Consider the following 16541-nt stretch of genomic DNA (forward strand, 5'->3'; position numbering starts at 1 on the left):
GAGGAGTTCAAGAACAGCCTGGCCAACTTGGTAAAACCCCTACAAATATTAGCTCGACTCGGTGGCACATGCCTGTAGTCCCAGCTACTCAGGAGGATAGACAGGAGAATCACTTGAACTCAAGAGGCAGAGGTTGCAGTGAGCCAAGATCATGCCAGCCTGGGTGATAGAGTGAGATTCTGTCAAAAAAAAAAAAAAGAAAGAAAGAAAGAAAAAAAAGAAGGAAGGAAGAAGGAAGAAAGAAGAAAGAAGAAGAAAGAAAAGAAAGAGAGAGAGAGAGAGAGAGAGAAAGAAAGAAAGAAAGAAGAAAGAAGAAAGAAAAGAAAGAAAGAAAAGAAAGAAAAGATGGGCATGGGCCACAAGTCGCATCACCTAGGTGCTGGGCCCAGTGATAGATTATCAACACTCTCTTTGAGAAACACCCTGAGTGGTTAGACACACACCTGGTGGCTGATCCCAGTGATATGTTACCATCTTTTCTTTGTGCATGGTGCATGTAGGTGAGGAGAGTCATATTTCATAGGTGATGGATGCCAAAATATGTCACAAGACCATCTGTTGGCAGGCCCAGGCAGGAACCTCTCATCCCGTAATGCCAGACCCAGTAAAAGTAACAATTTGCAAAATATGCAAGGTCCAGTCAAAAGATGTGATACATCATCTAGGTGCTGGGTCCAGTGATACATCACAATTCCTTTGTGGCAGTATAGAGGCTGAAGAAGAGTCACATCACTACCTAGGTGATGATTGAAAAGATATTCCAGAATACTCTTGTGGCCAGGGCTTATGTAGAAGACTCACATCACCTGGGTGGCAGACCCAGCTATATGTCACGATGCAAAATGTTTGTAGGGTCTAGACAAGAAAAAAGAGTCCCATCACATAGGTGCTGGGCCAAGTGATACATCACAGTCCCCTTTTGGCCAGACCAAGCAGTAGAAGAAGTCACATCACCTAAATGTCGCACCCAGCAACATGTCACAATAACCCTTCAGAGGACATACCAGAAAGAAAAGTCACATCACCTAGGTAAAAGGCCCAGAAATATCATATAATGCTATTGTTTTGTAGGACTCTAGAAAAAAATGGAGTCAGGTAATGCAGCAGCTGGGCCCAGCTATATGGCACAATTACATTAGGCAAGGTCTTGGCTTCAGAGGAGACTCATATCACATCGGTGCTTGGCCCAGTGATATGTCACATTTCCTACTGTGGACAGATCCAGAAAGATAAGAAGAGACCTATCATTTAGGTGAGTGGCTCAGAGATATGTCACAGTGACCAGTTGGGCAGGAACCAAGAAGAAGAATCACATCCCCTGTGTGCTGGACCCAGCAGTAAGTCACCCTCGCTTCTGTTAGCGTGACCCAGGCCCAAAGATGTATTACAGTCTAACCTATGGACAAGGTGAAGATGAGAGAGGAGAGTCACATAAAATAGTTGATGGGCAGAAAACTCTCATCATCTTCGTGTAGGGCCCAGGAACATGACAAAATGTCTTACGTGGGCAGGACTAAGAAAAATAAAAGTAGTATCTTTTTGGTGCCTAGTTCAGTAACATTGCCCAATCTTTCCTGCAGGAAAAACTAAAAACTAAAAACTAAATCAGCTACATCCTGTAAAATGTCTCAGTTCTTCCTGTGAGCAGAGACATGGTAACACAAGAGAGTCACATTATCTGTGGGATTGGTACAAAGACATTTCTTTCTTTCTTTCTTTTTCTTCCTTTTTTTTTTTTTTTTTTTTTTTTTTTTGAGATGGAGCCTCACTCTGTTACCCAGGCTGGAGTGCAGTGGCATGATCTTTGCAAACTCTGCCTCCTGAATTCAAGTGATTCTCCTGCCTCAGTCTCCCGAGTAACTGGGACTATAGGTGCCCATCACCTTGCCCAGCTGTTTTTTGTAATTATTACTTTTTTTTTTTTAGTAAAGACAGGGTTTCACCATATTAACCAGGCTGGTCTCGAATCCTGACCTTGTAATCCACCTGCCTCATCCTCCCAAAGTGCTGGGATTACAGGTTTGAGCCAGCACGCCCTGCCACAAAGACATTTCAAAATGTCCCTGTAGGCAAGACCCAGACATAAAAGTTACATCTCCTGAGTGTTGAACCCAGCAACATGTCACAATGGCCCAAGTGGGCAAATCACAGGCAGAAGAGTCACAAATTTTCAGGGCAGGGCCCAGCAATATGACACAGTGTCGCTTGAAGGCAAAACCTAAATGAATAGAAGAGTCACATAAGCTAGGAGCTAGGTGTAGCAATATGCTACAATTTCCCTGTAAGCAGGGACCAGCAGAAGAAGAGATTCACATCACCTGGATGCTGGGCTCAGTAATATGTCAATCATCTTTCCTGTAATAAAGACCCAGGCAGGAGAAATACATCATCCGGTTGCTGACAACAGCAATGTGCCACAAATTTCCACGTAGGCAGAGTGCAGGCAGAAAAGGAAAGTCACATCTGCTGGGTGAGGAATGCAGATATATGTCACAGTGCCCCTGTAGGAAGGTCCCAAGTAGGAGACTCCCATCCCTTAGTTGTTGAGCACCTAAGCAATATGTCACAATACCCAAATGTGTGGAGCCTGAGAAAAAGAGGAGAGTCACATCACCTAGCTGCTAGGCCAGTAATGTATCACAATTTCTCTGTGATCAGAGACCAGGCAGGAGAAGAGAGTACATTACCATGGTGATGGGCATTGAGTTATGTCACAAGGTCCCCTGAAGGCAGGCCCAGAAAAAAAAAAAAAAACAGTTATATCACCTGGGTGTTAAATCCAGCAATATGTAATAATGTCTAATGTGATATATTGAGCCCCAGTATGGCACAACATGTAAGGCACATTTGGAAGAGTCACAAAACATGGCTGCAGAATTCATCAATAATTGACAATACACAAAATGTGTGGGGTCCCCCCAGAAAAAGGAGAGTCAAAGCACCGAGGTGCTGGATCCAGTGATATATCACAACCTTACCTTCGGACTGAGACCAGGCAGCAAAATCAAATCACTCAGGTGCTGAACATAGGCATACGTAACAATCACTCCCGCAGGAACATCCGGTAATGAATTAACAATCCCACACAGGTCCCAGTTCTAGGTATGAGAGTCACCACATTTTCTATGTTGGGTCTAAGTAAGGTAGTGATGAACTCACCAATGAACTGGATTGTGGATTTGGAGCCTGAGACTCTTCATTCCTCCTGTAAACTGTGTTCACTCTAGCCCTAAGCCCAGGTAGAATTTTCATGGGTTCAGATAGAATTCTCACCTGCCAATGTACTGGGTTTATAAATAAGTCATCATTTCAACTCTGGCTGGATGTTCACATATGAGGGTTCACAATTTCTTTTTTTTTTTTTTTTTTTTTTGAGGCGGAGTCTCGCTCTGTCGCCCGGACTGGAGTGCAGTGGCCTGATCTCAGCTCACTGCAAGCTCCGCCTCCCGGGTTTACGCCATTCTCCTGCCTCAGCCTCCCGAGTAGCTGGGACTACAGGTGCTCGCCACCTCGCCCGGCTAGTTTTTGTATTTTTAGTAGAGCGGGGGTTTCACCGTGTTAGCCAGGATGGTCTCAATCTCCTGACCTCGTGATCCGCCCGTCTCGGCCTCCCAAAGTGCTGGGATTACAGGCTTGAGCCACCGCGCCCGGCCGAGGGTTCACAATTTCTACTGTGGACTGTGTCTGTGTGAAATTCAGGTCCTCACCAGTGGGCTCTATCCAAGTGTGAGGGTGACAATCCTAACAGTTGGTGGGTTATGCACATTGCACATAAGAACCACAATCTCACCTGTGTGCTGAACCCTGGAAAGTCACTCTCTGTACCACAAGAGATTTATACAGTATGCAAGAAAGTGGTAATTCCCTGTGACTTTGTACAAAAAGGAGACCCAAGATTATAGTCATTACCATAGGCCTAGCTATAAAAGACAGCATCTCTCCTGTTAGATGGTGGAGGTATGAGAGTCACCATTGTACCTGTGAGCTAAGCCAAAATATATTTTACAATCCCACCTGTGAATAGGCAGAGAGGAGAAGAGTCACATCACCTGGGTTTTTGGCCAGGAATACATCACAATCTTTACTGAGGGTAGGGATCAGACAGGAGTGTCACATAACTTTAATACTCAGCCAGGAATATGTTACAACCTTCTCATGAAAGCAAAACACAGAGAGCAGAGTCACATCACCTGGGTGCTGAGCCCAGGATAGCTAATAACACTTTCTATAGTCAAGGCCCATGCAAGAGAGACCCATCACCTGGTACCTGGGCCTAGTGATAATTCGTAATTTTTCTTGTGAGCAGAGTGCGGGCAATAATGGAGAGTCACATCTCCTAGGTGATTGATGCAGAGATATGTCACAAGGCCCTCTGTAGAAAGGGCCCAGGAAGAAGCATCCCATTTTATAGGTGTTGGGCCAAGTAATATGTTCTATTATGCAAAATATTCAGGTCTTAGGCAAAATAAAAAGGAGTCATGTAACCTAAGTGCAGAATTTAGGAATATGTCAGAATGCACCCTGTGGGCAGTGCCAAAGCAAGAAAAAAGACTCACATTACCTAGGTGGAAAGCCTAGTCATATGTCACCATGACACCTGTGGGCAGCACCAAGCCTGGAAAAGAGAGTCACTTCTTTGAGGTGCAGAGTACAGAGATATGTTACAGTCTCATCTGTGGGCTCAGCCATGGCAGGAGAGTCAAATCACTAAAATGCTTAGCAGGCACAATCACACCTGAAGGAAAGTCCAGGAATGAGATTAGAAATTCCACACATGTCCGTGTTCTAGATATGAGAGTCAATAGCTCCTGTATGTTGGGTCTAAGTTCATGAATAACAATCTCAATAACTGATAGAATTTTTGCAAAAGAGCTACCATTTCTTCTGCAGACTGTGTTCTGTTAGTGCAGTCACAGCCTCATATGTGTGCTGAATTCTTGGTCTGAGGGTCACCAGCCCACCTGTGGACCGGGCCACATATGAGAGTCAATTCTCCAACTTTCACAGTCTCCATGTCTGAGATTCAGAACCTTAACAGTGGGATATATTTATGTGGGAGAATGACAACCTTTATTGTCTCCTGGGCATGCATTCAAGAGACACTATCTCACCTGTGTGCTGCCCACTCCTATGACACTCACCATGTTACCTGAGGGCTTTATACAATATACAAGAGTGGTGATCCTCTGTGACCTTCATTCAAGTAGGGAATCCAGAATCTTTTCTGTGGTTCTAAGCCCAGAGTCAACATCTCTCTAATTGGCTGAGTCTAGATGAGAGAGTCCTCACCTTCCTATGAGGGGTTTAGAAATGATCACCGCCTGTAATCCCAGCACTTTGGGAGGCCGAGACGGCGGATCACGAGGTCAGGAGATCGAACCATCCTGGCTACATGGTGAAACCCCGTCTCTACTAAAAATACAAAAAAAAACTAGCCGTGCGACGTGGCGGCGCCTGTAGTCCCAGCGCTTGGGAGGCTGAGGCAGGAGAATGGCGTAAACCCGGGAGGCGGAGCTTGCAGTGAGCTGAGACCCGGCACTGCACTCCAGCCTGGGCGGCAGAGCAAGACTCCGTCTCAAAAAAAAAAAAAAAAAAAAAAAAAGAAATGAGTCACCATCTCAACTGTGGCCAGATGTCACATATGACAAAGTTTCAACTGTGGAGTGCATTCATGTGAGATTCAGGACCTCACTAGTGGGCTGTGTCCATATGTGATGGTGACAATTCTAAAGGTTGCTTGGCTGTGCATAGGACAAACACAATCTCATATGCATGGTGAACCCTTTTATGACATTCTCTGTAACACACTGGGGCCTTATATATGTGAAAGAGTGGTAATTCTCTATGACTTTCATACAGAAAGAAGACCCAGGATTTTTTGTTTTCCTAAACATAGCTATGAGCAACATTATCTCTCCTACTCGCTCTTTGACGTATGAAAGTCATCATTACATCTGTGTGCTTGACCAAATTATATGTCACAATTCCACCTGTGAGTAGAGAACAAGCACAAGAGTCACATCAACCGTGTGCTGGGCCAGGGTTATGTCACAATCTTCCCTGAGAGCATGCACCAGCCAGGAGAGTCACATCACAAGGTCTTCAACCAGAGATGTTACAATCCTCTCCTGGAAGCAGGGCACAGACAGAAGAATAAGATCACCTGGGTGCTGGTTTCAGATACAAGGCTCACCGTGGGCAAAGCCCAGACAGGACAGATGAAACACCTGGTTGATGGGCCCAGCAATATGTCACAATCTCTTCTATGGCAGATAAAGTGACAATTCTAAAGGTTGGTGGACTATGCAGATTGCAGGCAGAAGCAGAGAGTTTCATCTCCCAAGTAACAGATAAAAAAATACATCCCAAGGCCCTCCATGGGAAGGGCTCAGGCAGAAGCCTTCCAACCCCTGGGTGTTTGTTGTTTCAGTGGTGTGTCACAATAACAAAAATACACAGGTCTCGGGCAAGTGAAGAGACTCACATCACCTAGGTGCTGGGTCTAGTGATTGGTTACAATCTTTTCTTTTGGCAGTGATCAAGCAGAATAGAAAAGTCACATCACCAAGATAATAAAAAAAACATGTGTTAGAATATTTCTGTGTGACAGCCCATGCAGGAAAGTCACATCACCATGTTGTTAGACCCACAGATATACTGAAATATATGATGCATGCAGGTCCCAGGAAGGAGAGGAGAGTAACATCACTTAGGGTGCTGGATGTACCTAAATGTGCATCACAATTTCTTCTTTTTTGTTGTTGTTTTGGTTTGGTTTTTTGAGACAGAGTCTTGCTCTGTTGCCCAGGCTGGAGTGCAGTGGCGTGATCTCAGCTCACTGCAAGCCCCACCTCCCAAGTTCATGCCATTCTCCTGCCTCAGCCTCCTGAGTAGCTAGGATTACAGGTGCATGCCACCATGCCTGGCTAATTTTTTATATTTTTAATAGAGACGGGGTTTCACCGTGTTAGCCAGGATGGTCTCGATCTCCTGACCTCCTGATCCACCTGCCTCAGCCTCCCAAAGTGCTGGGATTACAGGTGTGAGCCACTGCGCCCGGCCCACAATTTCTTCTTAAGCACACTCCAAGCAGTAGCAGAGGGTCACTTCACCTAGGTTCTTGATCCAGCACTATTTCACAATACCCCTGAAGGGAGGGCCTAGGCACAAAGTCACATTACCTAGGTGAGAAGCCTAGAGATATGTCACAATGCCCCTCATGGGTAGGGCTTATAAACAAAAGAAGATATATAGCCTAGGTGCTGGGCTCAGCTTTATGTTCCAGTCACCCCAGTGGAAAGAAGCCAAGAATGAGGAAGAGTCACATCACATAGGAGCTATGTCAAGTGGCATATCACAATTCCCACTGTGGACAAACCCCAGAAGAAAAGAGTCACATCGTCTAGGTGGGAGGCCCAAACAAATATCACAGTGACTCCTGTGTGCAGGGACCAGGCAGAATAATTACATCACTGTTTTGCTTGTTTCAGCAATAAGTCACTCTCTAATCTGTGGACATGGACAAGGCAGAAGAGAAATGTCACTTCATGTAGGTAAAAGGGCATTTACCTGAGCTTTGCTCATAGGAGAGATTGTAATGGGTCAAGAAATATGTCACAATGCTCCCTGTGGTCAGGGTTTAGGCAGAGAACTCACATCATGTTTGTGGTGGGCTCAGCCATATGTCTCAATGCCTTCTAAGGGCACAGCCCAAGCAAAAAAGGCAACATTACCCGCTGAGCAGGTGGTTCACACCTGTAATCCCAGGACTTTGGGAGGCTGAGGTGGGTGAATCACGATGTCAGGAGTTCAAGACTAGCCTGGCCAAAATGGTGAAACCCTGTATCTATTAAAAATACCAACAATTAGCTGGGTGTTGTGGCGCATGCCTGCAATCCCAGCTACTCAGGAGGCCAAGTCAGGAGAATCGCTTGAACCCAGAAGGTGGAGGTTGCAGTGAGCCGAGGTCGTGTTATTGCACTCAAGCCTGGGTGATAAGGCAAGTACCGGGTCTGTCCCACAGACCCTGGCTGATGGATAAAATGAGTACTTAGCTAGTTGTAAGATCAGCTAGTGGACTACCTGGCTCAAGTGGCCAGAGTTCAGTCAGGAGAAGCTCAAGCTGCTTGCTTTTAGTCAGTGCAGGCAAAATGCCAAAGCCTGGAGCAAACACAATCTGTAGGTAATTAACATTTATTGTTTCCCTTTCAGGGATGATCAAAGGTCAGTTCCTGGACAACTTCAAACAAGCCTGATCAAGATAACTTCCCCTTCGCTCCCTTGCAGATACTCCTCACCCTCTGCCTCAGGGTTAGAGAACAACTGCTTTTAGATATTAGACCCCAAAGCTATGCAGAGCCTTCCAACTTTTCAGAAGGCCTGCTCCTTTCCCTATAGTTTCTCACACCACTATGACTGATCTCCCACATTTCCCCCTTTTCTGTTTTTTGCCTCAGGTTTTGTTGATTGAAGAGTACAGATATGTACGGGCACAGGTTTGACAGGTGCAGTGGTTACAGCTCATGTTGAGGCTTTGCATCCTAGAATTACTAAATAACATGAGACAAATATGTATACAATCAGTATTATTCTTTTCCAATCAAGGAGTGACCCCAGGAGAGGGGGTCTATTTAGGAGACATGTTCTTGCACATCCTTCCATATGACTGCTTGTTGGGTGTGTAGATTTATGGTGTTTAGGGATTCTTGAACTGTTGTTTTAAGTTGCTTTATGTCTGCTGTTACATTATCACATAAGGTTCCCCAGAGTTGTTGTTTCACCTCATCCCAACTATGTCTTGATCGATTCCATGGTAGAGAGGTGACACAAATATGCTTACGTTCCCGGTGTTATTGCTGTCAGAATGCCAGTGCATCTTGTCGTTTTCCTACATACACCAAGGGAGCCTCAAGGGGTTGCAGATGTACAACAATTTTTTTATCTATTCCCTGCTATAGGAGAAATTCATTACACACATTTCTGGCCAAGCTATCCAAAAAAAAAAAAAAAAAAACTGTTTTTACTGATTCAGTAATAGATGCAACAGCAACACTAGCAGTGGCTAGGATGACTATGGCTGAGACTATAAAGGCTATAGGTGGTGCCCCATGTGAGGAACATGGCAATGGATCATGACAAAACTCTCAAAAATGAAAGTGAAGTTACAGCGCATTAAGTAATTGATGTCCACTGGGGATTTTCAAGTTTGAAGGGATTTTCAAGCTAGGGTTTTATCATGGGACAACAGTTATCCACTCAACAGCAACAGTACATAAAGATATTGAAACAGCTTCTTAAAGCTAGCAAAGCCTTGGTCTTGGAGCTCCAATTAAGGGACCTAATGCAAACTATTGTTTTCCATAACCCATGGTTCCCAGAAGAAGGCACACTAGACCTACAGCTCTGGGAACAAGTGAAAAGAAATCTTAAACGACATCATGCACAACAGCAACAGGTCCCAGTAGTATCTTTAACATTATGGGCCTTAGATAGGGCTGCTCTGGCCCTACTCTACACAGAAGAGCCTAAAAAGGGAAGGGAGGAAGAACTATCATCTACCTTACCATCTCCTCTTGCTCCCTCAGCCCTACTGTTACCAGGTAAAGGTGTCACAGATTAGACAGAGATTTTCTCTGAGCCCCCTCCTCCAATAAATTGGGAAGAAGGAAAGGGAAACACTACAGTTATGGGGCCCTGCCTTAGGCAAGCGGCATTAGAAGGGAAGCTCTCGGCCTGCTTAGTGATGGGAGATCAATAAGGCAATTGGGTACATGAACCCATTGCTTTCAACACTTATGAAGAAATAAAAAAAAGTATTAGAGAAAATGGATCCACTAGCCCATTTAGGAGAAGATTAATTGAGACAATATCAGACCCCTTTCTAGTAAGGGCCACTGTTTTGATTTTTCCCCTACTCCTGACGTGGCTCTCTCAAAATCCTATATGGCTAGAACAGTGGCCTTTAAAGGGAAAAAAATTACAATGAGCCCATGAATTAGTTGAGGATCAATTTAAAAGCTGGCCATATACAACCATCAAACAGCTATTGGAATTTGCCCATTTTCATCATTCACAAGAAGTCTAATAAATGGAGACTTTTTCATGACTTACTTGCTATCAATGCTAATTTACAACCTATGGGGCCCCTTCAACAGGGGCTCCCTTCCCCCATGGCAATTCCTCAAGATTAGCCTATAGTCATTATTGACTTAAAAGACTCCTTTTCTACTATTCCTCTTGCAGAATAGGACAAAGAAAAATTTGCATTTGCAATACCAGCTATCAATAATGAAAGGCCAGCTTACTGAGTCATTGGAAAGTACTTCCTCAAGGAATGTTGAACAGTCCTACCATGTGTCAGTATCATGTAAATCAGGATTTGCTCCCTAGTAGAAAAGAATTTCCTAATTGCGAGATCATCCATTGTAGGGATGAAATCTTACTGGCAGCCCCAGTGGAGCCAATACTTTTGAGTTTATATGCCTCCTTCAAAAGGAATACACAGCTTAGATGTTTACTCATAGTACCTGAAAAGATACAGATGTCCTCCCCTTGGAAACATTTTGGGTACATACTAACTTTCTGGTCAGTAAGACCTCAAAAGGTTAAATTGAATAATAACAACTTACACACCTTAAATGATTATCAAACATTACTACTGGGTGATATTAAATGGCTTTGTCCCACCTTGGACATAACTACTGATAAGTTCCAGAACTTGATTTCTATCCTAAAGGGCAATGCAGCCCTGGACTCACTCAGGTATTTGACCTCCCACTGCAAAAAAGAAAATTGAGGAAATAGAGCAAGCTATTACTCAGATGCTACTAGGTTGAATAGACCCACGATATTAAGTCCAATTATTTGCATTTCCTACTAAACATTCCCCAACGGGATTAATAGGACAGATGGCCCCAGAGCTGCACCTCCTAAAATGGGTGTTTTGCTCACATACCAGGACTGAAACACCATCTCCCTATGTCTGGCTAGCAGTAAAGTCATATATACAGGCTGCAAACAGTGCAATCAATTGCAAGGTTATGACCTGGATTTCACAAGAACACCCTTAAGTAAAAAACAATTCAAAACAGTCCTCTCCCTATCTCTAGACCTTCAGATAGAACTCTCTATGTGGGTCACATAGAACATGCCCTTCTCAGCTGGGTGTGATGGCTCACACCCATAATCCCAGCACTTTGGGAGGCTGGGGCAGGTGGATCACAGGGTCAGAAAGTCAAGACTATCTTGGCTAACACAGTGAAACCCCATTTCTATTAAAAATATGAAAAATGGCTGGGTGTGGTAGCACATACCTATATTCCCAGCTACTCAGACAGCTGAGGCAGGAGAATTGGTTGAACCCGAGAGGCGGAGGTTGCAGTGAGCCAAGATGCACCACTGCACTCCAGCCTGGGCTACAGAGCAAGATGCCATCTCAAAGAAAAAATAAAGAAAGAAAGAAAAGAAAAAGAACATGCAACTTTCTCACTGATAAACTACTTTATTTATTGTAAAACCTCAAAACAGCCTTCATTAAGTCCACTGTTGAGCTCACCCTGTGTGCCCTTTTTTTCGACTTCAGTGATTGCTGGTTCAACAAACATATCCTATTTTTATTACAAAGATTCAGGCCCACAGCTCACTATCCAGTCCACTAGTTCATGCCTATGATCAAGCAGACCTGGAGGTTATGATGTCACTGCTTGACCAAGCCACCCAATCACATCAATTTTTTCACCAAAATTGGAGAAACTTAACTAAAGAATTTTAACCTACTAAAAAACTGGCTATACAAATTATTTTACAATGCCCAGATTGCCACCTCACAGGCACATCCCCTCCTTCAAAAGGTGTTAACCCTAGAGGACTAGAACCTAATCAGATATGGAAAACAGATGTTATGCACATCCCTGAATTTGAAAAACTAAGATATGTACAAGTATCCAATGATACCAATTCTCACCTAATTAGCACTCATGCTCTTTCTGGAGAGTTTGCCCGATATGTTATTAAACATCTTCTTTTAACTTTTGCGTTCGTGGGGTGATCCAAAAAATTGAAACTGATAATGTTCCAGCTTACACCAGCTCAGAATTTCAACAATTTTGTCACAAACAAAACATCCAACAGTCCATGGGTGTCTCATATAGCTCCCAATGAGAGGCCATGGTAGAACGTGCCCATTCCACCCTTAAAAATATGCTCAGAAAACAAAAAAGGTGGAATGTGAGTAACAACTTTGCAATAATATTGGCACAGGCCTTATTATCCTTATTTCTTTCTTTTTTTTTTTTTTTTGAGACGGAGTCTCGCTCTGTCACCCAAGCTGGAGTGCACTGGCCAGATCTCAGCTCACTGCAAGCTCCGCCTCCCGGGTCCATGCCATTCTCCTGCCTCAGCCTCCGAGTAGCTGGGACTACAGGCGCCCGCCACCTCGCCCGGCTAGTTTTTTTTTTTGTATTTTTTAGTAGAGACGGGGTTTCACCATGTTAGCCAGGATGGTCTCGATCTTCTGACCTTGTGATCTGCCCGCCTCGGCCTCCCAAAGTGCTGGGATTACAGGCTTGAGGCACCGCGCCTGGCCTTATCCTTAATTTCTTAAATTTAGATGATAAATTTCAATCAGCTATAAAAAAGCACTTTGCAAAAATCATTCAAGATATAAAACCTTCAATTTTATGGAGATGTAAATAGTAATGTAAGGTGTGGTCCAAATGATTTGTTAACATGGGGAAGATGATATGCTTCTGTTCACTTTCCCTCAGGTCCTCTTTGGATTCCAGCGTGATGCATTAAGTCATACTATGGTGTGGCTGGGACCAAACCTGGTACCAAAAATAAAAGAACTAACCCGCCTTCTCTCGCCAGGCATCCTCGTGGAAGTGACATCATCTTTAAACCCCGTGTGGCAACCCCTGATGCACCGCCGTGATGCCCAGGGAAGACAGGGCGACCTGGAAGTTCAACTACTTCCTTAAGATCATCCAACTATTGGATGACTATCCGAAATGTTTCATCGTGGGAGCAGACAATGTGGGCTCCAAGCAGATGCAGCAGATCCGCATGTCCCTTTGAGGGAAGGCCGTGGTGCTGATGGGCAAGAACACCATGATGCTCAAGGCCATCCGAGGGCACCTGGAAAACAACCCAGCTCTGGAGAAACTGCTGCCTCATATCCGGGGGAATGTGGGCTTTGTGTTCACCAAGGAGGACCTCACTGAGATCAGGGACATGTTGCTGGCCAATAAGGTGCCAGCTGCTGCCCGTGCTGGTGCCATTGCTCCATGTGAAGTCACTGTGCCAGCCCAGAACACTGGACTCGGGCCCGAAAAGACCTCCTTTTTCCAGGCTTTAGGTATCACCACTAAAATCTCCAGGTGCACCATTGAAATCCTGAGTGATGTGCAGCTGATCAAGACTGGAGACAAAGTGGGAGCCAGTGAAGCCACACTGCTGAACATGCTCAACATCTCCCCCTTCTCCTTTGGGCTGGTCATCCAGCAGGTGTTCGACAATGGCAGCATCTACAATCCTGAAGTGCTTGACATCACGGAGGAAACTACATTTTCGCTTCCTGGAGGGTGTCCGCAATGTTGCCAGTGTCTGTCTGCAGATGCTACCCAACTGTTGCATCAGTACCCCTTCTATTATCAACGGGTACAAACGAGTCCTGGTCTTGTCTGTGGAGACGGATTACACCTTCCACTTGCTGAAAAGGTCAAGGCCTTCTTGGCTGATCCATCTGCCTTTGTGGCTGCTGCCCCTGTGGCCGCTGCCACCACAGCGCTGCTCCTGCTGCTGCTGCTGCAGCCCCAGCTAAGGCTGAAGCCAAGGAAGAGTCGGAGGAGTCGGCGGATGTGGGATTTGGTCTCTTTGACTAATCACCAAAAAGCAAACAACTTAGCCAGCTTTATTTGCAAAACAAGGAAATAAAGGCTTATCTTTAAAAGAAAAAAAAAAAAAAAAAAAGAAATAACCCTGCTGGATCCACAGCCCCAGGTGATGTGGCTTCCTCAGACAACCATAGGCCCTGGACATGATGCTGAAAAAGACAACTCAGGAGAATGAACAAATTCTGCTCCAGACAAAAACATCATTCACTCCAGATCATCTGTTCCTTGCTATGCTTTCTGTTATACATTGCAACTCTCGCCGGGTATTAGTTTTTCTTATTCTCTCGCTCTGCCTGCAACCCTTACCTGCTACACTCTATTAGGCCTATCTTCTAGATCTGCCTTTCTTCCACCCTGTTACTTGGGTGTACACCCCTTTCCCAGATTTTAACAATGTGACTGCCTGGCTAGGAGGGATTAATATACCCATGGTGGGGTTTCTCAGTAACAGCCCTATAGAACAATGTGCAAAAACGCCTCTCCTGTATAGATCCCCTCTCCTGGGGGTCACTCTTTGATTGGGAAAGAATATTACTGATCATACTCATGTTTATCTTATGCTATTTACTAATTCTAGCATGCAGAGCCAGAACACAAGCTGTAACTGCTGCACCTGTCAAACCTGCTGCTGCACACATCCATACTCTTCAATCAACAAAACCTGATGCCAAAAAAAAAAAAAAAAAAAAAAGGAAAAGAAAAGAAAAAGAAAATGGGAGATGTGGGAGATCAGCCAGAGTGGTGGGAGTAACTGTAGAAAAGGAGCAGGCCTTCTGAAATGTCAGAAGGCTCTGCATAGCTTTGGGAGAGAATAGCTGAAAACAGCTGTTCTCTAACCCTGAGGAATAAGGCGAGGAGTGTGTTCAAAAGAGTGAGGAACAAGTTATCTTGATCAGGCATGTTTGTCTGAAGTTGTCCCTGAACTGACCTCTGAACATCCTCATGTTTGATATTCCCTGAAATGGGAACAATAAATGTTAATTGCCTACAGATTGTGTTTGCTCAAGGCTTTTGGCATTGTGCCTGCACTGAATAAAAGCAAGCAGCTCAAGTTTCTTGGGGCTGCACTTTGGCCACTAGAGCCAGGCAGACCCCTAGTTGCTCTAACACTGCATACCTGTGTCTGAGTACTCCTTTCATCTGTCACTCAGTCAGGGTCTGCGGGACAGACCAGGCACTCCCTCTCTTTTCTTCCTCCTCTCTTCCTCCTTCTCCTCTGCTCTTCCTCCTTTTCTTTCTTTTCTTCTCCTCTTTTCCTCCTCTTCTACTTCTCCTTTTCTTTCCTCCTCCTCCATATTCTCCTCTGCTCCTCCTCCTTCTCTTCTCCTCCTCTTCCTCCTGTTCTATTACTCCTTTTCCTTCCCTCCTTTTCCTACTCCACCTGTCCTCTTCCTCCCACTTCTCCTCTCCTCCTCATCCTTCTCCTATCCTCTTCCTCTTCTTTTTCTTTCTCTCCTCCTCCTTCTTTTCTCATCCATCTTCTCTTCTCCTCCTCTCCTCCTCTTCCTCATCCTACTTCTCTCTTCCTCCTCCTCTTCTCCTCCTACCCCTCTGCTCCTCCTCCTTCTACTCCTCCTCTTCCTCCTTTTCCTTCTCCTTTTCTCCTCCTTTCTTCCTCCTCTTCCTCTCCTCCTCCTCTCCAGCTCCTTTCCCTTTTTCTCATCTCTTCTATCTCCTTCTTTCTCTCCTACTCTTCCTCCTCTCTTCCTCCTCCTTCTCCCCTCTTGTTCCTCCTTCTCTTATCCTTTTTCTCTTCCTTCTCCTCTCCTTCACCTTTTCTTTCTCTCCTCCTTCTCCTAGGCTTCTCTTCTCTTCCTTTCCTTTTTCTCCTCCTCTCCTTCTCCTTTTCTCCTCCTCCTCACCACTCCCCCTTTTCTTCTCTCTTCCTTTCTTTTTTCTTCCTTCTCCTCTTCTCCTCCTTCTCCTCATCCTCCTTTTTCTTCTCTCCTCTTTCTCCTTTTCTTTCTCCCTTCCTCCTCCTCTCCTTCTTCTCCTCTTCTTCTTCTGCCTCTTTTTCTTTTTTCTGCTCTCCTCCACCTCCTTTTTATCCTCTTCTTCACTTCCCCTTTCCTCCTCCTCCTTCTCCTCCCTTCTTCTTCCTCCTGTTCTTTTTTCCTCTCCTACTCCTCCTTCTCTCCTCCTTTTTCTTCTCCTCTCTTCCTTCTTCTCTCCTTTTACTTCTCTTCTACTCCACCCTCACTCCTCCTTCTCTTATCTCCTCCTCTTTCTCCTCCTTCTCTTTTTTCTCCTCCTTCTATCCTCCTCCTACTCCTTTTCCTCCTTTACTTTTCTGCTCTTCCTTTCCTTCTTTTCTTCTTTCTCCTCTCATCCACCTCCTCCTCTTCCCCTCTTTCTCCTCCTCTCCTCCTACTTCTTTCCTCCTCTCTTCCTCCTTTTTCTTCTTCTCCTCTCCTCCTTTTACTTTCTTCTTCTCCTCTCCTTCTCCAATTCTTTCTCCTCCTCCTTTTATTCCTCCTCCACCTCCTCTTCCTCCTCATCTTCTCCACCTTTTACTTTTCTCTCTCCTCTGCTTCTGCTCCTCCTCCTTATTCTCTCCTTCTCTTCTTTTCCTCCTCTCCTCCTCCTGCTCCATTCCTTCTCTCATCCTCCTCCTCCTCTCCTCCTCCTTTTCCTCTCCTTCTTTTCCTC

The 16541-nt window shown here is 44.9% G+C and overlaps 1 protein-coding gene and 1 pseudogene across 7 annotated transcripts in view; one reads left to right on the plus strand and one right to left on the minus strand.

Moving 5' to 3' along the window:
- Window positions 1–16541, minus strand: part of LOC117064905 (zinc finger protein 91-like) — a 338773-nt gene that overhangs the window by 201827 nt on the left and 120405 nt on the right. The window lies entirely within an intron of this gene.
- Window positions 12915–13934, plus strand: LOC117065325 (annotated as a pseudogene). Its single transcript, XR_004429892.1, has one exon. The product of XR_004429892.1 is annotated as a 60S acidic ribosomal protein P0-like (transcript).

The sequence above is a fragment of the Trachypithecus francoisi genome, unplaced genomic scaffold, assembly GCF_009764315.1.
Source record: "Trachypithecus francoisi isolate TF-2019V2 unplaced genomic scaffold, Tfra_2.0 Contig00137, whole genome shotgun sequence".
NCBI lineage: Eukaryota > Metazoa > Chordata > Mammalia > Primates > Cercopithecidae > Trachypithecus > Trachypithecus francoisi.